The sequence below is a fragment of the Desmodus rotundus genome, chromosome 5 (assembly GCF_022682495.2).
Source record: "Desmodus rotundus isolate HL8 chromosome 5, HLdesRot8A.1, whole genome shotgun sequence".
NCBI classification, from domain to species: Eukaryota; Metazoa; Chordata; class Mammalia; order Chiroptera; family Phyllostomidae; genus Desmodus; species Desmodus rotundus.
The window spans coordinates 75117937-75144444 of record NC_071391.1 but is presented as its reverse complement, the minus strand read 5'-3'; the positions used below and the strand labels follow the sequence as shown (position 1 = coordinate 75144444).

Sequence of the window (26508 nt, the reverse complement as noted above, 5' to 3'; positions counted from 1 at the left end):
TTCAGTGGGTCCCAAGGTAAGCTCAACTATTGTCAGTGCCAAAAAATGTAATTAACAGTTTATTTTATTTGTATTACAATCAGATGGTTTGAATAATAAACATACCACAAGTTAAATATAAAACACTGATTATAAATGAACATTTAAATAACAGTTATTGCACCCTGTGGTCAATAGGCATTAAAACTAACTACTTCTCAGTCAAATTAAAACTTTATTACAATTTTAAAATTCATAATATAAACTCAGAGAATAAAATTAACAAAGGTATAACATGAAATTTCATACTAATTAAAACTAAATCCATAAGGAGAATTCACAATCAATGCAATTCTCTGTATTTGTTTAATACATAATAAAAAATATAATTTGCTCTCATAATTTTTTTATTTTACTATTAATATCATTACACAAATATTAGTAAATATTTTAAAATTCAGCTCCACACTTGTGTCTATACATGTCATCTATTCATTCTCTACTTGATAGCAAATCATTCAAGTGAAAATACACCACTAAGATACTGAGGAATTTGAATGCAAATTAAATCAATATAATAACTTAGAAGAATTTGCCTTGGAAAAAGTGCAAGTTCAGGTAGCTGCCCCAGATCTTTTGTTTAGTCAGTCAGTCTCCAGTAGTATAACTATGCTTAAGGCATCTATTGCAATCTCTATTTTTAAGTGTGAAAAACTCAGAGCAAGAAGACTTTAACTAAAACATGAATGTACTCAGAATACTAAGCCATAAGTAAGGGATTTCCTTCTAAAATTAATCAAAATAAAACATCTGTCATATAAAGATCATGAAATTCAGTTTGGGGACTAGAAAGGAAATGCTGTTATCTGTGCCAATCACTTGTTCATATAACTAACACTGACTATGATTATAGTTCAAAAAGTATATTGTAGTCATAAAGGTTTTGTTCTAGAATATTTTATTGAGTAATTCCAACAAATAATTATTCCAGGAGCTTCTTGCAATCTCTAGCTTTTTCTACAATGAAAATGAGTGGCAACAAACAATCAGAACTGCAAAACCAAATTCCAAACAAGAAGTAGAAACTAAAATGTTTTTTGAAAACATTTTCAGTGACTTCCACATTTTAATATATATCATCTCTGAAGAGTAACAGTAGTACTAAGTAAGTTAAATATTCACCTTAGAAACTTTGAAAAACATGTTATACAGGTTCAGAACACTGTTGCTAATTCACTCAAATGTGTTTGAGCATCTGTTATTCAGAGGGTCATTGGGCTGGGAAGTCTCTAGGGATACAGAGATCCAGCACTCACCACCTAGTGTGGGGCGAGTGTGGACACATATGTAAACAAAGAATAACCATACAGTGTGGCTGAAGACACATACAGACATGGGCAATGAGTCCTGGAAGCAAAGAGAGGGAAGTCCCTAATTGTGCCTATAAAAGGTCAAGGTTATTACAAAAGAGAAGATACTTGATATGACAAAGGAAAGAGCAAAGAGTCTCACTCTTTCTTCAAAATTGTGAAGATTTTGGAGATATTCTAGAGGCTCCTAAAGCCCAAGGACCACGAGTGGTTGAGGAGTACTTTAGGGAGGTCAGAGTCTTTCAGCAAACTAAAAGAGGGTAAACAGTGGCACTGCCTGCCTTACAGGAGTCGAGGCAAAGCTGAGAGATTTACTGGTAGGTCTAATGTACCACTTGAAAATATTTGGTGACTGACTCCTGTGGAAATCACCTAAGCCTGGCCAATGCACACATGTGCTATGGACTAGCACGTGGGAGAGTTCCAACTATGAAGAGCCAATATGCATTTGGGGTGAGTCTCCACCTGGCGATAACCAAATTGTCACAGTGTATTCTAGATTCCTATCTTTCTCTCAGCCAATGCTCTTGCTCCATCTACATATCAGTAGTGTTCCTGAGCCATGCACTTTCCATGACTTCTGAGTAAAATCTCTCTCTTTATTTCTCATGGCCTCAGCAACTTTGTAAAACTTCAGGAGATACAAGAGAATAAAAGAATCTTTGCTACAGATATTAGACAAAAAGGAGCCAAGGCAGGATCCCACGTCATATGGATTAGAGTAGTCAGAGCCAAAAATAAATGTACTGATAGAAAAGAATTTAATCAGAGTATGTAAGATTATGTCTGCAGACTAAATCTTGACCTTTTAAAAGCAGTGAATCTTACCAACATCCTTCTTAACACACAGAGATAAAATACTGAATGTAAGAAGTATGGAATCATTTTATTCTCTGCTACATAATCTGATATACTGTTGTGTTAATGATGGATATTTGTCCTAGATATAAGTATATGTTCAAACCCTTACTGTCTATATAATGTTTATTGCAGTAATTTCAGGCACAAAGGCAAGCAAATAGTAAAGTAATTTTCAGGTTAAATAATACTTTTCCCAGCCTTAAATTCATCTCTACATTATCATAGGTCAGAAAGTGGTCGTTATCTCAGGGTGTTGGATTCCCCAGTAGCAATTCAACCCATGTAGGTTGGGAGGGGAGGGGTATGAGTATAGAATTATGTAGTCATCATTATTCAATGTTGATTTAAAACACACTAAATAAATTGCCTTACTAAGAGAAGAGCAAGAACTCTACGTAAACCACATGATAACTGTTTTCTTTCCTCATTTTGTTTTCTTTTTTCACCTAAGGTTTGCTTCATTCCCCCAAATGACATTCAATTGACAGTGGGCAGCAGGAGAAATTATCCTACTTACATAAATAACAAACTAATTTAGTCAGCACTATGCCACCTATATAAATTCCAAGCTCCAGATATACGAAATATAAATGTGGTCTCTTCAGTGTTCCATTTGATTTGTGTATTCAGAAAAGCTAAGGTGTTCCTCTGTAACAGCACATTTCAAGACTATTGAGAAATAATCTCAAAACTGTGTATCGGGCTAAATAAATCATGATTACAACCATTCATTTTGTGGACGTGTTCTTGAGAAATGCGTGCATAACCTACACAGCACACAAGATGTCTTGTGTGATAGCTGCAGAATACTCAACTCTTATTTTTTATTTTTATTTTTTATTCTCACTAGAAGACATGCTTACTGATTTTAGAGAGAGGGAACGGGAGGGAGGAGAGAAATACTGATGTGAGAGAGAAACATCAATCAGTTGCCTCTCATATGCACCACCAAACCCACAAACCAGGCATGTGTCCTGACCAGGAATCAAACTTGTGACCTTTTGGTTTACAGGACATTGCTCTAACCAACTCAACCACACCAACCAGGGCAGAATACTCAACTCTTGACATATTTTCTATTTTGGCCTTTATAACTGGCTCATCGAAAGGTGTTTCAGATTGTACAATGGCACACACTCACTAAAGTACTAGTTTGGTTCAGAAATGGTACACATTTCATGTGCTAGGGGGCGTTGGTCTGTTCTAAATGTGAAGAAAAAGGAAAGCCCTGTACAAGTTATGTTACATTCCCTTCCTATGTTGCACCATAACTACAGGCAAAACCATAACATTTTTGCACAGAAAAAGACTAAAGTGATCATTTTAGATTAGAATACCTGTTGTGTTCATGGAAGATGAAAAATTATCACCATCAATTTTTTTTTCTTTTTTAAAGGAGATTGAACTTTTAGGCTCAGCAGTTGCCTTCCCAAATCACTGCCTCTCTTCTGGATCCCACAGTAAAAAGAAAGCCTTTGCACTGGTCTGAACATGGAACCAACCAGACAGGCCCTGCTTCTGATCCACCTCCAATAATTTATAAGGAAAATAGGCTCTGTTTCCATTCATATTTGATGATGGATCATTTTACTCACCTAAAACAAATTACTGCTTCTAGTCTAGTCAAGTTATTGACTTCACCAGGTAATCAGCACAGTGAAGGTCGGTATTAGGTGAGGTACAGACAAAAGAATTTTTAATGAGCATTTAGGGCTGGCTTCCTGGTGTCAGTGATTTAGGAAGCATATTTGAGAAGCTATAATTTCATAACAAGGCCTCTGAGTGAAATACAATCAGATTTCCTCCTACTATGCCTGGTGTAATGGGAAAAATAGACATTCACAGTAAAACACTACAACAGTTGATTCCATTAATAATTTTTAAAATAAATTAATTTTTTTATATTTCAATTAGTTTACTTTCAATATTGTTTTGTATTGGTTTCAGGTTTTCAGCATTGTGGTTTGACAATCATATAAAAGGAGTTTCATTTTTCAACACTCAGGTGAATGATGAGACTAGAATTTCAGCTGATTAATGTCCCCAATTTCCACAGGGTAATTTATTAAACTTGTTTGGCAGATGGACATTTTGCGAACGGGCAGGACTTCACCTGAGTAATGTGAGACACACTGAGGCTGCTGGCCCAAGGACAAATTTACGAAGGCACAGAAACCATAGGTAAGAAGGGAAGAGTTATTGGAGAAAGCTTCTACTTCCAAAGGTTTTGGAAAACTTACACTTCCAAAACAGAGATTTTTGGATGACACCTGGGTTAAACAGGGAGAACATGATTCATGACTAGCAGGAAAACAAAATTAGACTTTGTGTTACAGAGTTAGGATTTTACTCCTGAGTACATAGATGTGAAATTGCATCACATATAATCAGTTCATCCAGTAATTACCATTCAGTTTAATGAGACCCAGGATCTCCTGCTAATTCATCTTCCTTTCTCTAACATAATTCCTTACATCTCTAACTTTCTTTTGTCTATATTGCATCATATTATCTCCACTATAATTACTTTGAGAAGAGAGAAAATAAAACCTCAATAGAATGTTTAAAATAATAGCTGCATTTTAATATATGTTTAGGGAGCTACCACACCAGAGTTTAACGTCTACCACGACTAGGCTGTGGTACAGAGATGTATGTTTTGTGGAGCTAAAAACATACTTAGTTGAGATGGAGCACCAAGAAATATAAGCAAAATAAATGAAAATTATGACATAAAACAAATGTACATTTATAAAAAAAAGATAACAGTAAATTGCCCATTTTAAAAGTTGACAAATATTCCATCATATAATTCAGGAAATAATGTAATATTCTATTAATGAATTCTCTAATATCCTCTATAGTACTCCTTCTCTCCTACAGTTCTCTAACTAAATACTTTTGATCCTCCCTTTATTATGATGATGATATCATAATAAAGTTGTTATGGAGAAAACAAAATGATAATTCAGCTATTCCTCAATATGGTTGTCATTTGTTTTTAATTATTAATAATTTAGAAAATGAATCTGAAATTAAGGTATACACAAGAGTAATTCTAAAGCACTTTAAATTGCTGCTGTGTTCTATTGAACTACATAATATGTAATCAAATTACTCTTGTGCCACACACATTGATTTATTGATGAGTATGTATAGAAACTTCTTCAGATAATTCAATTCCACTGATGGTGATTTTCATGCTTGTGTTTTTTAGAAGTACCAGTCTTCAACAGGAAAAAAAAACATGCCAGATACACCAAGATCCAATTTGATATATGGGGATGCACAAAATTAGCAGCTTCACACTTGATACAATTGCTGTACATTTGTGCCCTACAAACACAATTATAATTTTTTGACAACAGTATAGTAATTACCAGAGGGAAAGGGGGGGTGGGAGGATAAAAGGGGGATGAATGGTGATAGAAGGAGACTTGGGTTGGTGAAAACATGATACAATATATAGATAATGTATGGTAGAATTGTATCCCTGAAACCTGTATAAATTTGTTAACCAGTGTCACTCCAATAAATTCAATAAAAATAAAAAATAATATATTTTTCAAAATATCTCTATATAAAAAGTATGTTACTTTTATAATTTAAAAAATTGTTACATCAAGTATATAACTAAAAGTAGAAAATTTATTTTGAAGTGGTTGTCAGTAAAAATTGAACACATATTTTGCACATATGATTACTGAAATTTTCATAGGCCAGTTTTTTTTTTCTTTTTCTTTTCTTTTTTTTTTTTAATGGTATCAGTATGGCTTATTAAGTTGTGCCTTACTACCAACACTGACTGGGGCCTGCCTAATGGTGCTCTCCATATACAAAATTGACAGTTAAGAGGCTGTTGTATACCATTTCATCATCTGTCATCTTCGCATGGCCAACAGACCCTGCCAGACACAGCACCATCTTCATTTGGAACTTGATCGTGGATTTCACCTCATCAGCGTCGGCTACCATGTTCTCATTGTGTGTCAACAAGGAAGGAAACTTGACAGCTTTATTCAGGGCTGAACCCAGGATTCATGGGACCTGCTTAATCAGAAAATCTGAAGCCAGAAAGGCATCATACTTCTTGGTGAGCTTCTTGACCAGTTTCTTATTCTTAAGCTTCTTCAGCACTTTGATATCTATAGGAGGGCTGTCCATAGGCGTGGCCTCCTCAGTGCTGCTGGCCCCCCAGAACACAAACAGAGAACTTGGGGCATGGGGTGGACTTAAGCCTTACTGTTCCTGAGAAGTGTTTGTCCTTCCGAAGGTCATGGTTCTTCACGCAGGTCTGCAGATCCACCCTCTCCAAAGACCTCTGGCCCTTGCACTGGTTCCAGTGCAGAACTTTTGGCACTGCCTAGTAGAGGGAGTTCTGGTAGACTTCACTGCTTATTATTTCTCCCGCCACAAAAACTGAAAAAGGCTAGCTTTTGACACATGCATTTTTTTTTACACAGTTGATTTTTTTAATTTTTATTGAATACATTGGGGTGACATTGGTTAATAAAATTATATAGGTTTTAAGTGTTATATATCATCTGTATAATGTATTTCATGTTCACCACCCAAAGTCAAGTCTCCTTCCATCACCATTTATCCCCCATACCATCTCCTCCCTCCTCCAACCCCCCTTTCCTTCTGGTAATCACCACACTTGTCTGCATCCAAAGTCATTTTTTGTCTATTTGGTTGGTTGGTTGGTTGGTTGGGTTTTCTTGCTTAATTTCTTCACCTTTTTTAATAAAAAAAAATTTCAACTGTGTATGGACATACAGGGTATTATGCTCAGTGAAATAAGCCACTCATAGAAAGGCAAATGTATGATTTCACTTAAATGTGGAATCTAATGAACAAAATAAACAAACAAAATAGAAAAAGACTCATAGATAAAGAGAACAAGACTGATAGCTTTTAGAAGGGAGGGAATTGGTGGACACATGCATTTTTTAAATTTGTTTCCCTTTCACTAATAATAAACTTCTAGTATTAAGGGCCATGGACATATTTATATCAAAATATAGCATCTGACCTTATGTCATTTGTCATTTATCTGATGTGATATCAGAGTGGAATTATTTCCTACAATGGAAAACCAATTATAACTTGCTGACATATTTACCACTTCTAGTGCTCATGATATCATCTCACTGATATTTCCTCCTGCTGGAAAGACCTCCCTTAACATATCTTCTAGTGTAGGTCAGTTAGTGATGAAGTATTTGACCTTTGGACATCAGAAAAAGTCTTTACTTTACCTTTATTTTTAAAATATGACAAGTGGGGGTAAGGTTGTGGAGAAAAGGGAACCCTAGTACATTGTTGGTGGGAATGCAAACTGGTGTAGCCACTGTGGAAAACAGAATGGAATTTCCTCAAAAAACTAAAAATGGAACTGTGTTTTCACTCAGCTGTTCCACTGCTGGGATTATACCCTAAAAATCCTGAAACACCAATTCAAAAGAACCCATGTACCCCACTGTTCATAGCATCATAATTTACAATAGCCAAGTATTAGAAGCAACCTAAGTTCCCATTAGTAAATGAGTGGATCAGAAAACTATGGTTCATTTACACAATGGAATACTACAGAGCAGAAAGAAAGAGGGAGTTCCTACCATTTGCGACAGCATGGATGGAACTGGAGAGTATTATGCTAAGTGAAAGAAGCCAGGCAGTGGGGGACAAATACCATATGATCTCACCTATAAGTGGAACCTAATCAACAAAATAAATAAGCAAGCAAAATATAACCAGAGAAATTGAAAAAAAGGAACAAACTAACAGTAACCAGAGGGGAAGGGGAAGGGGGAGAGGGATAACAAGGTAAAGAGGAAGGGTCATTAAGGAACAGGTATAAAGGATCCATGGACAAAGTCAAAGGGGGGAAAGAGTGAGGGTGGGAGGTGGGAGTGGGTGGGGTGGGGGAAAGTGGTGAGATATCAAATTTATGATTTTCTAATATTGTGTTCTAATGCTAACATTGAAATTAAAGTTATAACTGCAAAATGTAACTACTTTACTTAATGAAAGAGTGACTTTCAAATTTCCTTTCACTATTACAGGAGCTGGCAGAAGTAACACCTACTTGAGTGTGGTTGGTAGGGTAATAATATGGGTGTAATAATTTACAGTTTTAATTTGAAATTTCACCTAAAATGTCATATGGTGTGCTTGAGTGTGATATTGTTATGCTACAGAATTACATGCTTATAATTTTGTAATAAAATGTTTTGTAATAAAAAGGGGGCATGCTCTGTCTGGTGTGGCTCAGTGGATTGAGTGTCAACCTGCCAATCAAATGATCACTGACTCAATTCCCAGTCAGGGCCCATGCCTGGATTTCAGGCCAGGTCCCCAGTTGGGGGCACATGAGAGGCAACCACACACTGATGTTTCCCTCCATCCCTTCCACTCTGTCTAAAAATAAATAAATAAAATCTTAAAAAGGGGGGGGGAGGGTGATATTTTTTCCACACCCCATATATATATATATATATATTAGGGCATTGCCTATATGACTTGATTGACACAGCTTTTCCAAAGCCTTCACTGGTATATTGGGGTAAGTCTGCCTGCTGTCAGAGCTGGTAAAGGCACGCAGAAGTCCCAGAATGTAAGAGTCTTACTGATTACACTGAACATGCAGCCCATAGGGATACAGTGACACTGCCCACCCAGGAGGCGCTGTCTTCTTTGTCTCATCACCAGCTGGCACATGACGTTCAAACAACTGACAATAGGGAGAAGCTGCAGGTGCTGCACAGAAAGAAATCTATCTTTGCCATTTTCAGAGAGTAACTATTAAGGAAGAGTAGCCTTTCTTGGATGATGAAATAGGTATAAAACAGTGCAAATTAAGAAACAACTTGTCAAAAAATCACCTTTGCTATCATAATTGTCTTTACACACACCCCTCTGCCTTTTGTTAGGTCCCACTTACACCATCATGCATTTACTATCAGATTGTTCTTAAAGGAACACTGCTTTGAGAACTTTATGGAGATGGTGTACCTGGCTTTACAGCCCAGGTCCTGGCTACTTGTTTACACTCATTCCTCAGTTTCATGAACCCTACTCAAAATTACCACCTTTAAACTCTCCTATTTTTCTCCTTGGGGTACTGCTACACCAGCAAGTTTTTACCCCCCCACCACCTTTTCACAAGGATCTAAATCCACTGATGCTACTATTATTTTACTAACTCCTTTCCCATCCTTGTTTCTGTCCTTATACAGCTCAGATTTCATCTCTTGTTCCTGTGTTGTTATATTAACGTGGCAAAAGTCCAATCCCTGGTTAAATCCAATTTTCTATCTAATCTATGTTTGTTCCAGGGCAGCAAAAACATGGCAGAAAAACACATAATTATGCTGATTGGTCTCACTTCAAATGTGAACCCTGCATGAGACTGGATGAACACCAAGTGGGCCTTTGGTGCTATTTACTATTCATGCTAGTAGTCCAGACACCCTTCCTCTCTCTGAGATGGCAAATATCTTCTTATGCCTGCAAACACTTCCTATATCTCCTGGATTCCCAGTGTCTCTCTCAGATAACAACCATGTTTCACTGAGAATATACTGGCAATCAAAAGAGAAATCCCACGAGCTCCCCACAAGCACCTATTCACCCACAAGGATTTATATATTCTGTGCAGTCACTCCTTTGCTTTTATATAAACACTCCATTTTCTAATTGAATGCCAAACTCAGGATCTGTGCAATGGATTTAAGGCATCCCTCTTTATATAAACAAGGCTATCGCTCCAAGTTCTACTCTCCTTTCCTGCATATTGAATTTCTCCCTCTCTCTCCTGGATTATTTGTAACAGTATGCAAACATAGTTATTTCTTCTATCTTAAAAGTTAAAATTATGCACCCACAAACACACTTTTTACCTCATTTCTCCTGCAGCTACCAGTTAACTTCTTTATACACTTTCACAGCAAAACAACTTGAAAAAGTAGTCTGTACTGACATTACTTATCTTCTCATTCTCTGCTGAATCTACTGTATTTTGCTGTGTAAAATGCACTCCCGTGTATAATCCACAAACATGTTTTTGTGCACATTACACATGGGATTATACCCATGGTATGTAATCATTATACCCATGTACAATGTGATCCTTATTTTTCCCCTAAAAAATTTAGGCAAAGAAGTATGCATTATACATGGCAAAATGCAGTACTCAAATTAGGCTCTCATTCCCACTCTACAAACTAGCTTTTACCAAGTCACCAAGGACCTTAAGTTGTTCACTAGTCAAATGATTATAGTAAGCATATTTAATCTTTCAGCAGCATTGGCATGGTTGATTAGTCTATGCTTCTTGACATAACTTCTTTACTTCGCTCTCTTGATACTTTCTGCTTGCCTTGCTGGCTTCCTCTTTCATGCCTTCCTTGCTAGTTCTCCATTAACTTGCTGACATCCAAGGGTCAGGCTTCCTAGGGTCCAATTTATAGACCTCTTTTCTTCTTTTCTACCATTAATGCCTGAGTTCTTCCAGTCTCCTGTTGCCATAGTCTTTCATAATTCCAGTGGTCCTAATTCTCATGGTGTTTAATGTAAATAATATTCTAAGGGACCATATATAAATGAAACTTCTTCAAATGATGCAGGGTGCATGAACTTACTTCATAATATGATCTGTTCCTTGACAGTTCCCAAATGTATCACTTCAGCCTGGATTCCCCGACCTCCACACTTATATATCCCAAAGCTTATTTTCCATTTTTACATAGATGTCTGAGCAGTAACTCAAACTCTATAGGTAAAAAAAAAAAACAAAAACAAACCCAAACTCCTGATGGATGACCTCCCACTCTGCCCCCCGGCCCACCCCCCACCATCAGAGTAAATGGAAATTCCATTTTCTGATGTCCAGGCCACAGCAGTGTAGCCATTCTTAGCTCCCCTTTTTTTCTCCCACCTCATATAACAAGTGTATGAAATATGTGTATTTACTTCTCACTGTACCATCTGCCACCACCCTAGTCTGACCACCCATTATTATTTTTCACCAAGATCATTATAACAGCCTTTTAACTAACCCCTTTGCTTTCTACCTTGCCTTTTTAGGAAATTTTATAAAACATTCAGAGAAATATATATATATATATATATATATATATATATACACATACATATATATATACACACACACATATATAGTTACAAAGCATTTGTTATATATATGTATATATATATATATATATTTATTTATTTAATATAACTCAAGTAATACCACACCTTTGTTCAAAACCCTTCAAAAGCTTCCCAGTTTACTTAGTATTAAATCCAATGGCTTTACCATATCCTCTAAAGTCCTATATATTCTGTCTCCCCACTACTTCTCTGATTTTTTTTTTGGCTGAGCAAGGTATTTTACTCATTTTTTAAAGGTTACCAATGACAAATCTGCATAACAGCATCGCATTTCAAATGGTTGAAACTAATTGAGAAAGTACATATTTTCTAACAAGTACTGGGTTGTTCATTTGAGAGCAACAGTATATATACATACACACACACACACACACACACATATACATACACACACACATCTATCTATCCCAAAGCACATTTAAAGTTAAAAGAAAAAGCAGGAAAGTAATCTATGTAAAGAAACACTAAGTCCTCATTTCTGCATTAATTTTAATAAAAGATATGCTGCTCTAAAGCAAAATGCATATTTTAGTCTAAATAATAGAGTTGGATAACACATGTTCTTCATATCTTCATAGCATTAACACACTTTACTCTCATAAATATACTCAGAAGTTGACTATTTTAAAACCTAAAAAAGCCAAATAGCCCCCAAAGTAGAAGTTACAAAGCACAATCACCACATTAACACAGGACCACTCTGTTCTTCCCCCAGTATTCCCCTGTAGCTGCATCGTCTTCCTGATCTTTCTCAAATAAACTCCACACAGCCTTGTCTCACGGCACTAGGACCTGAGGCCTTCTTTACCTAGTACATCCTCTCCCTACAATTCACATAGCTTAACCTCATCCTTCCTTCAGGCTTTGGCTCAAATATTATGTACCCTAGTGGCCTACCCTGATCACCCAGTACAAAGTTGCCATACTACCTCTTCCAACCTGTTACCTGGAACTCTTAGTTTCCAGTCTCCCTCACCCGCATCCCATCTAAGCTTATTCTAAGTCATTGTGTGTATGTTTAGAAATGAGAAAAAGATTCTTTTTCTCCCCTATATTAGTTATCTATGTCTGTATAACAAATTATACCAAATTTTTTCAGCATAAAATAACAAATATTTATTACCTCACAGGTTCCGTGGGGTGGGAATCAAGACACTGTTTTAGGTGTCTCTGGCTCAGGGATCTTCACGAGGCTATAATCATTTTTCAGTCAGGACTATAGTCATCTCAAGGCTTTACTGAAGGAGGAGCCACTGACCAGTTTCTTGCCACATGGGCCTTTCCATAAGTCAGGTCACCATGTGCCAACTGGCTGCCCTCACTGTGAGCAAGGAATGGAGTAAGAAAGAGCAAGCAAGATGGAAATCACAGTCTTTGGGCAATCTAATCCCTAAAGTGACATCCAATTGTGTTTACCATAATCCGTCATTAGAAACAAATCACTGGGTCCAGCCCACATTCAAAGGTGAAGGGATTACATAAATTTATAACTTCCAGGAGTAAAGCTCACCAGGGACCACTTTACAGGCTGCCTACCATGTTCCCTGCTAGAACCCAGGCTTCATGTAGTACTTACTGCCATATCCCAGATCATAGAACAGTGCCTGGCCATATAGTAGTCACTCGGTATTTCACTTTTAATTATATGAACTAAATTATTATCTTCCCCTTGCTATCTTGCCTAGGTCTTGCATTCCCACTGACATGGGAAGGTTTTTTCTGTGGTGTCCTAGATTTAGAATTGTATGTATACCTGTACCCTCACTGAGAGATTTTTCCTTCTAATCCCAACATGCCAAACATGTTCCCACTCTGCCTTGCCTCAGGGCTTAGGTCAGATGGCACTACCACCACCAGCACTCCTCAGCCCCAGTGCTCCTACTCTCTGCAGCGTCTGTGAGTCATGTGGTGCCTGGACCACAAGCCTCGTGGTTACTCATGCACATCCTATTTTCTTCAGCACCACCTGCTCACCCAGTGTAAGTCCAGCCAAGGCCAGAGCAGTCTTTGTCTACATAGCTGTCATGGAGCACCTGTCAGAGTCCTTGCATACTGTAAGCATTCCACACCTACTGCTGGCAGGTAAGTTTGGGCTTCACTCTTTTTGTTATTCACAGATCTTATTAAATGCTCTGTAAATATGTGTTGAGTAATTGAAGTCATGCTTTGGAATAATTTATAACTAATGAATAGCATGAGCCTCCATTTTCCTTTCGACTCTGAGATTTGCCAACCCACTGGGTAAGTGTCTTGACTCTAATCTTAGAACTAAAGTGGAGTTTTCTATCAATCTGTGTATCTCTTTTCAAGGGGAATAGTGGTCAGAGAGAAAATCAGAAATGTAAGAAGAAAGAATGAGGCAGACTATAAAAACTGAATTGGGCTATATAGAATGGAAGGATAAGACATGAATAAATTTCCTTTATAAATCCTTAAGGCTTCAAAGGTGGTTCATTTGGAGTATCTTCAAAGCATATGAAATTGCCTAGATTCACATTTTTAAAAGAAGTTTCATCTTCAAATCCTTTGGCAGAGCAGCAAGGAGGGCCCAAACTAGACTAATACACGTTTCTCATTAACTACAACATCTACAGAGCCTGACTGCTCAATGCCCCTGGTTCCACCTACTACTGATGTATGTTGAGAGATGTCGGGGGGCTTTAATGCAGCCCCCCGGTCCGCCACGGATCAAGAAAAAGACTACCAAGACATGATCTGCTTGGGGAGGAAAGATGGCCGCTTCTCTCAAAGGAGAAGGGCCCAGAGCCTTTCTCTCCATGGGCTTTTATTAGGTTCATTCACATAGGAATACAAATAAAGCTCATCAATCATTGTCAGCCAGTAAGGGTTAAACAATACAAGATTTACAGAGAACTCTGAGGGCTTATTCTGAGTTACAGCCAATTAGTTAGAGGGCCATAAAACTTTAGGCCCCAGACTCATCTCAGGTCTGGACCCTTATCTTTTAAACTGAGGGTACAAATTAAGTAGGTTTCACAGGAATGTATGTATTTTTCTTAGGCCTGATTCCCCAGGGAATCTGCCCCTCCCAGCTCAGGACTACACTGCCCTCTGTTATTGCTTCAGGCTTAAATTAGGCAAGGGAAGTAAGGCAGCCAAGAGATTAGGAGACTTCTTGCAGACAGAATGAGGACTCAGGCTATTTCAAAGCTGAGGGGCGAAGGTCCATCACTCCCTTTTTCCACAGCCCCCCGAGTCCTTCCCTGCAGGCCTCTTCCATGACCAGAGCCCGTCTTAGGTTGATCCTCCCTTGAGGATTCTTACCTGTCATTGGCTAACTGGCCAAGCTCAGGGCCAAGCAGGGTGAAGTGGGCAGAGATGGTGCCCCTGCCAGGGAGATAAGCTTTGTCTCCTTAGTGGCTTATGGTCCCAACTCTGACTCAGCCTTAACTATGGGGGGTTACAGCCTTTGAAACCAGGCAGGGCGGTTCCCAACAGAGAAAGTAATCCAAGCTCTGGAGTCCTCATAGTCATAGGGATTTGATGTCCACAAGGATACTCAATACGGAATTCAAGATTGTTCATGTAAGCCAGTACAATAAAAATTATTTTCCTAACTTCACAAGCTTGGCTAGAAGACAGCAGTAGTAAATAAATGCTTTTGATAGCATAGAAAGAATTTGCATAAAGACAAGCCAAGGATTTTAGGAATATATAATATACAGTTCTATCACAGCTGCCATACTGTCATTCTGACCTAAACATAGCTGATAATTGTCAAAAATCTTATTCCCTTGGCCCATCTACACTATCCAGTAAAGTGGCTGCTTACCACCTCTAAGATGCCACCTCTAATTAGTCTTCTCTTCCTAACTCTCAGAGAGCCAAAACATCACAGCTGTACTGTGGCCATCTCAGAGTTTGATATGAATCAAAAGTTGTAATTCATCTTGCTTAATACATGTGTTTCAGAAGAATGGCAGAAAGAATAGAATTGGAGCCATATTTTACTGCCTCTATGCGAATAAGCAGAATACCCTGTGGGAGAGGGTTTCAGACTATTTATGAAATTCAGGTGGTAGTAAACATGTAAAACTGGGCTCAGAATCAAACCAGAAGTTCAAACAGACCTTGAGGATGATAATGGTTCTCATTAGAAGTCAAGCAGATGAGTCTTATCCCTAAAATAAGCACATAGCATTTTAGTAGCTTGATGTTTCAAATGTCAAAAGACATCACCATATGTGCCATGATGTATGTGCATGTGTGTGCACATGTACACAGGCCTGCATGCCTTAAAGCAACAAACCACATTTGTATCCTCTTATCCATCTGTTCTGACAGCAGTGAACAGTCTACAGAGTCTTACAGCATATGGGTTGCAGGGTTAATTTAACTTATGGGCAAAGCATTTGCCCAGAGCTGTGCATGCTTTGATCGAAACATTTCAGAGCTCCTCTCATTGTTCAACAGCATTTAGTGCAGGTGGCAGAGGCCTATCTGGATCATTCCTGCTGGCAAGTCACAAAGGGCAGTACTTACTTAAATCTTTATAGGCTCCAATCGCCTGTCTACCTCACGTGCGGTACACTTTTCCTGGCTTTTCTGCTTGTTTTCTCAGCCACCGAGAATAGGGAAAATATACACCAAGATTTTGGTTTTGGTTTTCATTTTTGTTTTTCTGGAGATTTAACTACACTTTAGTGGGAGCATTGGTTATTATAGACACAGGGAATGATCAAAACTTGATCTAAGTTGGAATCCCTGTTCAGTAACAAGGAAACGCATATGCGTTGCTCAGTCCAAGTGTGTGGACTGCACAGGTTGAGTGAGTGCATGATGGCCACCATTTGGGCAACTGAAAACTGTTGTCATTTAAAAACAAAAATAAAAACAAACTCAACAAACAACTAGAAGAGGAACAGAATCACAAAAATGGAGATCACACGGAGGGATATCAGCCGGGAAGGGGGAAAGTGGGGGAAAAGGTACAGGGAGTAAGAGACATAAATTTGTAGGTACAAAATAAATGGGGGGAGGTTAAGAATAGTATAGGAAATGGTGAAGCCAAGAACTTATATGCATGACCCATGGACATGAACTAAGGGCAGGGGATGTAGGTGGGAGGGAGGGGATAGGGTGGAGGGGAAAAGAGGGGAGAAAAAAATTGGACAACTGTAATAGCATAATCAATAAAATATATTTAAAAATAAAAAATAAAGAAGGTAATGTTTCTTTCTCTTGTCTTGACTTTATTTTGCTATTTTGTCTTTCTTTGAATGTACTTTTCAGCTCCATCCTCTAACAAGTATTTCTTTATAATGCTTGACTGTACTTATCAGAATAAAGTCATGTATTACATCAATAAGAATTAGCTCTTCATTGCACTAGTTACCTTTTAGAGAAACTTCAAAGGAGAGACAATTAAATAAATTAATCTCTAATTGTGTATTTTAAAACCTGTAAGATCTGCTTGAGGAAATCAGGAAGACAACGCAGTGTTAGCATTCTCTAGCTTATGCCACATCTCCCCAGAGAAGAAAGTACTGTGTTTAAGGTACATTTTCCTCTCCTATAATGAAACATATTTAAACAATCTCTTGGGAAATGTTTAGACTTGAAAAGTTACATCTAATAGGAAAACAATCCCCAGAAATATTGGTAAAAAAATGGACTATGTCTAAATTATTTTATTAATTATTCATTTTAAAGAGGGAATATAGTACATCAACATCTCCCTCCTTTCTTATTTTTCCTGGTATTAGTAAAAAGAAAACTACCAGAGCTGAATAAACAGTTTGAGAGCTGAGTTATCACTTGATGGGATCTAACTGGATCTCGCCATGAGTTTGCAACTCTGGTTTTTGGTGTCAGAAATATTAGAATAGGAAGTGGGGAATGAAACTAGATTCCGAGTTTCATCATTTAATAAGTAAAAATCAAAATCACTTTGATTCTCTGTTAAGCATACCTAAAGCCAACTTGACCTTGTTTGGTTAGAAGCTTTCCCAACTAAACTATGCAAATTGTACCTAGATCACACAAGAACAGTAGATGAACCACAGTGTATAAAGCCTATCCATCCCTGTCTTAAATTAACAATGACAAAAGTATACACATAGCTGAATCTAGATCCAGATGTAAATACATTCATTTCAATACATCACCAGAGTGACTGGTGTGACAGAATCCAGAACTGATACCTATAGCTAAGCAATCATTCTACAGATTGAAGAGATGATGAAAGATTGGGAAGAATGACATCAATATGCTATAAGCAGCATAGAGAGAGATATGAATTACAGCCCTTGTTGTACCACAAATGTCACTTACTTGTTTTTGGATGAAGCTCTGGGAAAGGGATGGGGTACCCAAGGGAAAGCTTTCTTGCCCAAAGTTAAGATTTATAATGTAATGAATGCTCCATGAGGGCAGAGATTTTGTCTGTTTCTGATTTTCCTTGTCACTGCTAGATATGTAATGATAAATGTGTGGATATGATTCATGGTAAAGTTTCCAAGGCATGTTGGTTTTGGAGTAGGTATAATACATCCTCCCACCTGCCTATTGACATAGTCTCCCAACTGGTCACTTCACTCTTATTCTCACTCCATACCCCTGTCTAGTCTCCAAACAACACAGTGAATTTTTTAAAGGATTTTATTTTTAGAGAAAGGGGAACTGAAGGAGAAAGAGAGGAAGAGAAACATCAGTGTGTGGTTGCCTCTTGCATGCCTCCAACTGGGGACCAAGGGAGACCTGGCCCGCAACTCAGGCATGTGCCCTGACTGGGAATCGAACCAGCAACCGTTTGGTTCACAGGCCCATGTTCAGTCCACTGAGCTAGACCAGCCAGGGCCACAGTGAAATTTTTTTCAAAGCAAATCTCTTCCATTGCTTAGTAGCCCTTTTTGACCCAGCCCTTACCATGTGACTTCCTCTCTGACCCCTTCTCCATCTTCTACCACACTCCAGCCACACCAGAGTTCAATTCAATCCTCAACACTGCCAAGTACATTTTTATCTTTCAGCCCTTGAACACGGTTTGCTGCTTTGCTTGGAAGGTCATGCTGGATTCATTTGCCTGGCCTTTCTCTTCATTCAAATCTCAAATAAATGTTTTTAAGTAAAAACAGGAACAACAATAGTAACCAACACTTTTACAGCACTTATCATGTGCCTAGCACCATTCTAAATGCTTTACATACATTAACTTATTAATACTAATAACAAACCTACAAGTAGAGTCTTTAGTTATCCATCTCATTTTCAGATGAAGAAACAAGGCATAGAGAGGCTAAGAAAACTGCCTAAGATCAGGTGCTAGTAAATAATGAAAATAAATTTGATCTTATATCTGAAGTTCATTGTTTTAACTGCTTCACTATTCTCTCTCAGAAAATTGCAACCCAGTTACCACCTATCATATCACCCTATTTTAATTTTCTTAATAGGACCTATCACTACCTGCATACATCTATTTATTTGTTTATCTATGTATCTATTTGTTTACTACTACAAATGATCACATTATTGTCTATTTTCTTTTTCTAAAATGTAGTTTCTCCGGGGCCAAAGTTCACTTCTGCTTTGTTCACAGCAGGGTAGCTGATATCTAAAGCAGCTCCTGGCATGTGGCAATCTCCCATCAAATGCTTCCTGAAGAATGAATTAGAAATCAAATGATTGTGTGCCTTCCTGGTTGCCAGCTTAGACATCTAAGGTTGTGAATTGAATATGACCATTCCTCTTAAGGGTTTCAGAGTCCTTAACCATTAGTTTAAACCTGATGGTTCCCCCTGACCCACCTAGGAGGGAGTACAGCATAGGAAGCAGGAGGACATGCTGTGAAGTAACATAGCCTAGGTTTAATTTCCAAACTCTATATTTACCATATTAACCTTGCTCATCTCAGTTGCTTCATAATTATTATGTCTACTTCTTAAGTGTTGTCATGAAGATTAAATGTAATATTATTACAGCATAGTGCCTGGCACATATTAAACACATATAGATATTAGATATAATAATTATTATTATTAACCAATGACTAATTTATAAATCAAAATGGCAATTAACTTAGTGTGAAGAATATTTCAGTCAGATAGAAAGCACATTCACCCGCTGTTAGAGAAGGCTATATGGGAAAGCAAATTATAATCAGATGGTTGTTCAGTAAATATAAAATCAAAGTAAAGGGGGTTGGGAGAATTTGAAAGATATTTTAATAAAGCAACAGCAGCTCAATGAATCATGCTTCCCAACTACCAGACAATTCTCATCAATAGGCCGGAAACCCAGTTAACAGGGACACCTCCTTTCACAAGGACTAGAAATTCTCACCCTCTAACTCTTTGGAAATCTTTATTCTCCAGCTGATCTCAAGACTCTTTTGTATTTGTTTTTCTAGTTCTTTCTGTTTAGGAAAGAAACCTACTTGAACACCCATTTCCGGGACGCACTCACCTCCACTCTGTATGGGTCCTCACACTAGAGCCTTTTCTGGTGACCCCTTAATGTAATTCAGTTCCCAACTGACTCATTTCAGAGTCCCAAGAGATAATCTATTTGGCTCAGACAAGTTGTTAGTCATGTTGGGGTCAATATTTTAAAAACAACTCTATGGTTTATGTGGAGGGTCAATGATAGAATTGTACAAGAAAGTCAGCTGAGGCTTTGAGGAATGAGGCAGTTTCTAACGTAGAAGGATACGTGTGGAGAAGCAATGATTGTCATATTGAGTGTGCATCTAGAGATGCCCCCTCAACCCTTAGAGAGTCCACTTCCAAATAAAAAACTGCCTTTACATTTTTGTTTATATTTATAACCCCCTTTATATTAGAAGTGCATAATAGTAAATAAAAGGATGTGCTATTAAATAAGACAGCCTAGGCTTGATTTACAAACCCCGCATTTACTGTATCAGTGTTACTCATCTCAGCTTTTTCATTATTATTGTATCTACCTCATAAGTGTTGTCATGAGGATTAAATGTAACAATATTCATTAAGTCCTTAGCACAGTGCCAGTGCCTGGAACATATTAAACACATAAATATTAGAAATAATAATAATTGTTATTATTTAACCAATGACAGAGGCTTTACTTATGACAGTAATAGTACAAAGCTTCCAAATACAATGAACAGTATAAAATCCTTCCTATTTTGAAAGAAAAATAAGTTCTCAAGAGGACGTTACAGAAGAGGGCCAGTGTGAAGTCTTCTAGTAATTCTGCCTCCTAAGCAATAAGAGACTTTGTCCACACTGCTGGCCAAATACATTGCTAGAATGCCAAGTGACTTAATTATTACTTTCCAAGGTTAATGCAGAGCCCCACAGGAAATAAATAAAAATAACATTTCAGAGTCAAATAGGACTAGGAAATACTTTCCAACCCTTTGGAAAGTTACAATGCACATTAGCATTTAACAATAATAAATATTTTATTATAAAATGAGATCAAATTTTCTTTATTTACCAGTCTTATTTGACAACCATCAACCCTTCTATGCACACCTTTTTAAAAAAAAAAAATCATGTTTATTATCTCACAAAAATAATATTCTGGCAGAGCATTTTATGAACACTTCCTTAGGCAGAGATTCCAGGACAACTGGTCTCTTCCTCCTTTCCACTTTGAAATATATACAAAAACTGAAAAATACCCCCAACAGATCACCTGACAGATGCAATGATTTTTTGACTCTTAAATCTTTCCCTCAACTGCAAGGTCATCTTTATTGTAGCAAGCACAAAAATGACACCTCTGTCCTAGAAATATTTCCATGCCATGGTCCTTAGAACCTGTGGATATGTTACCTTAAATGACCAATGGAACTTTGCAGATGTGATTAAGGGTAAGGACTCTGAGATGGAAAGATTACCCTGGATTGTTAGGGTAGGCCCAATGTAATCCTACAGATCCTTAAAAGTAAAGATCCTTTCCTGGCTGAGATATACAGCCATGAAAGAAGGATCACAGAAATGTACATGACAAGGAATTGATCTGCCTTTATTAACTTTGAAGATGCAGGAAGAGGATCATGAGCCAAGAAATGCAGCAGCTTCTAGAACTGGAAATGGCACTTTGCTTCAAGCCTAAAGAACTCAGAGACCTAACCCTCCAACCACAAGGAAACGAATTCTGCCAATAACACAAAAGAATAAAGAAAGAAACCCTCCTCTACAGCCTACAGAGGGGAAAACTCTCTGATGACACCTTGATTTTAGCCTACGGAGACCTATCTCAAATTTCTAGCATGCAGCTAGATGAAAAATAATATTAGAAGGTATTGAAGTAAAATAATAAGATAATAAAATTGTTTAAAGCATCTCACTTTATGATAATTTCTTACAGGAGAAACAGATAATGAGTACAATCATTATCTTTACAAATAACATTTTTGATTATTTAATGTGTGCCAGGCTCATCTATATTCATTTAATATGTACATATATTAATACAACTATCCATTAATTAATCCATTAATCCTCACAACTATCTGAAGAGATAGGTGTTATCATATTCCTTATTTGTGTGGTGGAAACTGAGGCACGGAGTGTAGGAAACTTCCCAGGGTTCAAATAGTAAGTGGCAGAGCTGAAATTCAAAATCAGATCATGTATCTAGACTCCAGACTCCGATCTGTGAGGAACACCAGCTCAGTGAGGATCATTCTCCAGGAAATAATAGTCTACATAATATTGACTCTTCTAGTAAAATTAAATTATAAATCTCTATCTTCATATTTATTTTAGACTCCAAAATTTCTATTGATTTTCAGATGATGCAAATATCAGGACCAAGATGAACATGAACTGTCCTAATTTTATTAACTTAACTTCAATTTTATACAAAGACGCAAATTTATGTTTTCAATTAGTTGTAAACCTTGATTTTCCAAGAAATATTCTCCATATTCTTTCAAAACTCTCATCCATCATTGGCCAAATATTGAACATCTGAGTGTTCTGTTTATATAATACTTCTGTACTATAAATTCAGGCAACTTATTAATTAATTAAATGTGAGCCTATTAATTAGGTAACAGAAGTGTAAAATGAAGTATATAAAGTGTAACCTTGGGCCTCATAATCTGTAAGAGTTTAAGAAAATAAAACATTCACATCAAAATGAATTTTTCTTAAATTCTCAACTTGCAGGAATTTCCTCCCTCCCCCACCAAGAACAAGACTATTTGAATATCCCATAGTTTAGTATTGAATAAGCTAGAAGCCAATTCATTTATTACTATCTGTTTTAGATCTGTTTTCTCAACTTTTGAAGTAAAATTTACATAATCTAGGATTGAACATCTGAGTTACATGGTTGGAAACACACACACACACACACATACCCACACACATAGCACATAATACAAATACACACATATATGTTCCCTTCATAGGGGAAGAAACCTTTTCTTTCTGTACTACCAGATTCCTTTGCTGGTCTAATAATTAAATGGACATAAAACAGATTAATAGGAGGAAAACTAAATTCATATGTTCAGGAGATTATAAAAATATGGCACTTAAAGAAGTGACCAAAACAGGGAGCTTTTTTACCTTTTATGCACGGAAACAATAAATTTGTGAAAATTGACAGGAAAAAAGGGTTTCAGTTTGTAGTAGTAAATTAATGAAGAAGTAACAAGGTTTGTCTGTACAACTTTCTCAGCCCTAAATTCCCCATCTCTGGCATTCCTACCCTCCTGGTACAGGTTAAACACCTTTCACATGAGAGACTTATTTCCTGCTTTCCGTGGTACAGGGGACAGTCAGAGTGTCCATCTTCTACTGGCTCTTTTTTAAGTAACTTTAATTCAAAATAATCAACATAAAAGAAGCATATTTTGGGGTGGTATATTCTATCTCCCTCTCCCTCCAACCTAACTTCATATAATCTAGCCCTCCTACCCCTAAAGTGGCCCCCAAATGCATTCAGGAGCCTGACTCATATACTTCACATGTATACACAAATATGCAAAGCATGATTCTTTCCAAATACCTATGATGGCAAGTCCCAAATTCCCTTTAAGGACTGGCCTTCTATAACCAGGGAAATAACCCTGAATAAATCTCTGAATAAACATTGTAACATCTGTGAAAACATAAAGGACAAATGTGTCACAATTCCACTAAGTTCTCTCTCTTTGAAAGGACCATATCCAGTAGCTATTAAGCCAGCAGAATTCTTCAATTTCTATCTTTTTCAGATTATCTTTCTTGAGTAGCATGGGTCTGTTTACATGCTCCAGGATTTAACCATCTACGTTATCTCACCTGCAATTCCAATTTACAACTCAACCAATTAGTCATAGTCCCTCTCCATAGAGAGCTCAAGAAGAAATGAGTCACCCTGTTTACCAAAGACAGAGCAGTATATGAAAAAATATGTTTTCTGGAAATCTAAAATGACAAAGGAATAAGTGGAAGCTACACTAACCTCCTACCAGGAATTACAATCTGGAATTACAACTAAATTGTAGAGAAATCATCTTGAATAGCCAACTAAACATTAGCTGGAGAGAAGCCTTATAACCAAGGACAGAGAGAAGAAACTACTTCACCACAACATGACTGGTAAGGAGTGCAGAAGCAGCCTGAGAGGGCTGGCTGGACTCCCATGGATGTCAGCTAAACTTCCAGAGGGATATTTCAGCAGCCAGGGGGCTCCCCCTAAGCATTGTGGGGTCTAAACCCCAAGCTGGGCTCCACAGTCAACAGCACCAAAGCCAGAAAGGAACCCAGATAATATTCAGCTGTGAAAAGCAGCAGGGTTTCTGTCTGACAGGGAGAAAGGGCTGGTAATGCAGAGGGACAAGTAAAGGGCCAACAAACAAAATTCCATTTGCAGCCACCTACCCTGGATTCTGGCAGGGTGAACTAGAGAAGCTTGAGGAGAGTCTGGGGTTGGTGGCTCTGGGGAGAGAACTGAAGGAACACCTTCCAGGAGCTCTGTGCTGAGATATTTTCTGTCCTGTAGAAGCCATCTTTCTCAGGCAGAGCACCCCTTTCCCAGTGGCATCAGGTTGAGGGGAAACAATAGTCCTGCCCTCAGGAATTAATCTGCCTCACCCCCTGTTGCTTCAGCTGAGCTGTTGATTACAGCTTAAAGCTATATCATTGATTGGTTTAAAAACTAAGGGTGGAAAATACAAGGAAGCAGGCAAAATGGGAAGACAAAAAAACAGGTCCCAAATGAAAGAACAAAAGAGTTTTCCAGAAGGCAATGAAATGGAGGCAAATAATTTATCAGATAGAGAGTTTAAAGTAATGATTATAAAGATACTCAACAGGAGAGTATCTATGAAAAAAGACGCGGAAACCATAAAAAGGGACCAGTCAGAAATAACGAATGCAATATCTGAAATAAACAATACGATGGAGGATTAAACAGTAGGTTAGTGAAGCAGAGGATCAAATCAGTGATTTGGGTGACAAGGTAGGAAAAAACACCCAGACAGAGCATCAAAAAGAACACTTTTACACTGTTGGTAGGAACGCAGACTGGTTCAGCCATTGTGGAAAGCAGCATGGAGATACTTCAAAAGATTAAAATTAGATCTGCTTTTTGACCCAGAGATCCCACTTCTGGGAATATATCTTAAGAACCCAAAACATTAATTTGAAATAACCTAAGCACCCTATGTTCATTGCAGCATTATTTACAGTCACCAAGATATGGAAGCAGCCCAAGTATCCACCAGCAGAGGAGTGGATAAAACAAAATTGGGAATTTACACAATGGACTATTACTCGTCTGTAAAAAAGAAAATCTTACCCTTTGTGACAGTATGGATGGACGTGGAGAACATTGTGCTAAGTAAAATAAGAGAAAGACAAATATGTGATTTCACTCATATGTGGAATCTGATGAAAAAACTAAACTAATAAGGGAAATGGGGACAGACTCATAGATGGAGAACAGGAAGACAGGTAGTGGGGGGGATGGAAAGTAGGAGATGGAGGGATTGAGCAAAAAGTGAAAAGGACTCATGGACTTGGAAAATAGTGTGATGATTGCTGGGGGAGGGCAGTATAAGAGGACTAAATGGTAATGGAAAAATACAATAAATACCAAATTAAAATAAAATAGAAATATGAAAAAAAGAAAAATGTGTTTTCTGAAGGGGATTTGCAATAAAGAAAAAAAAAGAAAATTAAGGCTTTAATGTTAACTTCTTTTAAACTTCACAAAAGAAAGTTGAAGACATTGGACCCTCATATTAAGGGATTCCCCTACGGATACTTGTTTGTTTCTGATATAGCTCCTCTTACTTCACATTCACATGCCTTCCACATTCATCTTATTCTGAAGCTTTTCTGCAACCATGAGAAAAATGTCAATTCTCCTAGATTAAAACCCCATTTCCTTAGATTTTTTTTTTCCTTTTTCTTTTCACCAATCCCTCAAGGCTACGTCTGGCAGCTTTGTGTTGTGTACCAAGCGCCCAGCAAAGTAGAACCTGGTCTCTTGTCACCCAAGCCCTACAGCAAGAAGGAAAGATGAGCCCTGGTTCTTTTGATGGTGGTGAAAGTAGATGTTCCAATCCAAGTTTTTGCTGATAGTCTAACAAGTGTAGAAAGTCCCCATTCCTTTATATACTAAATCTTTCTGCCCCTTCTCCCACTAATCAAACAGCTTAAATTCTAGGTAGTCAGATTAAGAACGGGATAGGTTCTTTCTCAGGTTCTCCAACAGCAACTGGGCTTCCAACAATTCAGTTAAATTCTGACATCAATTCTTGAAGTTAATACATACTCCATAGGTCAAGGAATCTGTTTCAAAAGGCTGCTTCCCCTTCAAGCACCTCTCATAAGTCCTGGGAAGGAGGACCACTATACTTCTCAACAAATGGTTATGAAGCAGGGTGCAGCCAAGAGGAGGGCCCCTAAGAAGGGATTTGTAATGGGGTCCAGGACTCGGGGTGTCCAGGAAACATTAGAAAAATGTATATAGGATGTCCTCACCCCTACAGGCCTGAGCCAGGGGGGATGGGACACATGGAACAGGGCCATTCAGAGCTGTTTTGGGTAGCAACAGCTTTGTAGCTAACCCCTGGCAGTCATTTAACATATCTATAACCTTTAACTGGTTTCATGGATATGTTAAATAGCTGTGGCCCTGCTTTGAGCCAGGGAGATGGGAGTGG

The 26508-nt window shown here is 37.7% G+C and overlaps 1 pseudogene; it reads right to left on the bottom strand.

The window, feature by feature from the left end:
• Window positions 1-6026: 6026 nt before the first annotated feature.
• Window positions 6027-26508, bottom strand: part of LOC112314273 (large ribosomal subunit protein uL1-like) — a 66761-nt pseudogene continuing 46279 nt past the window's right edge.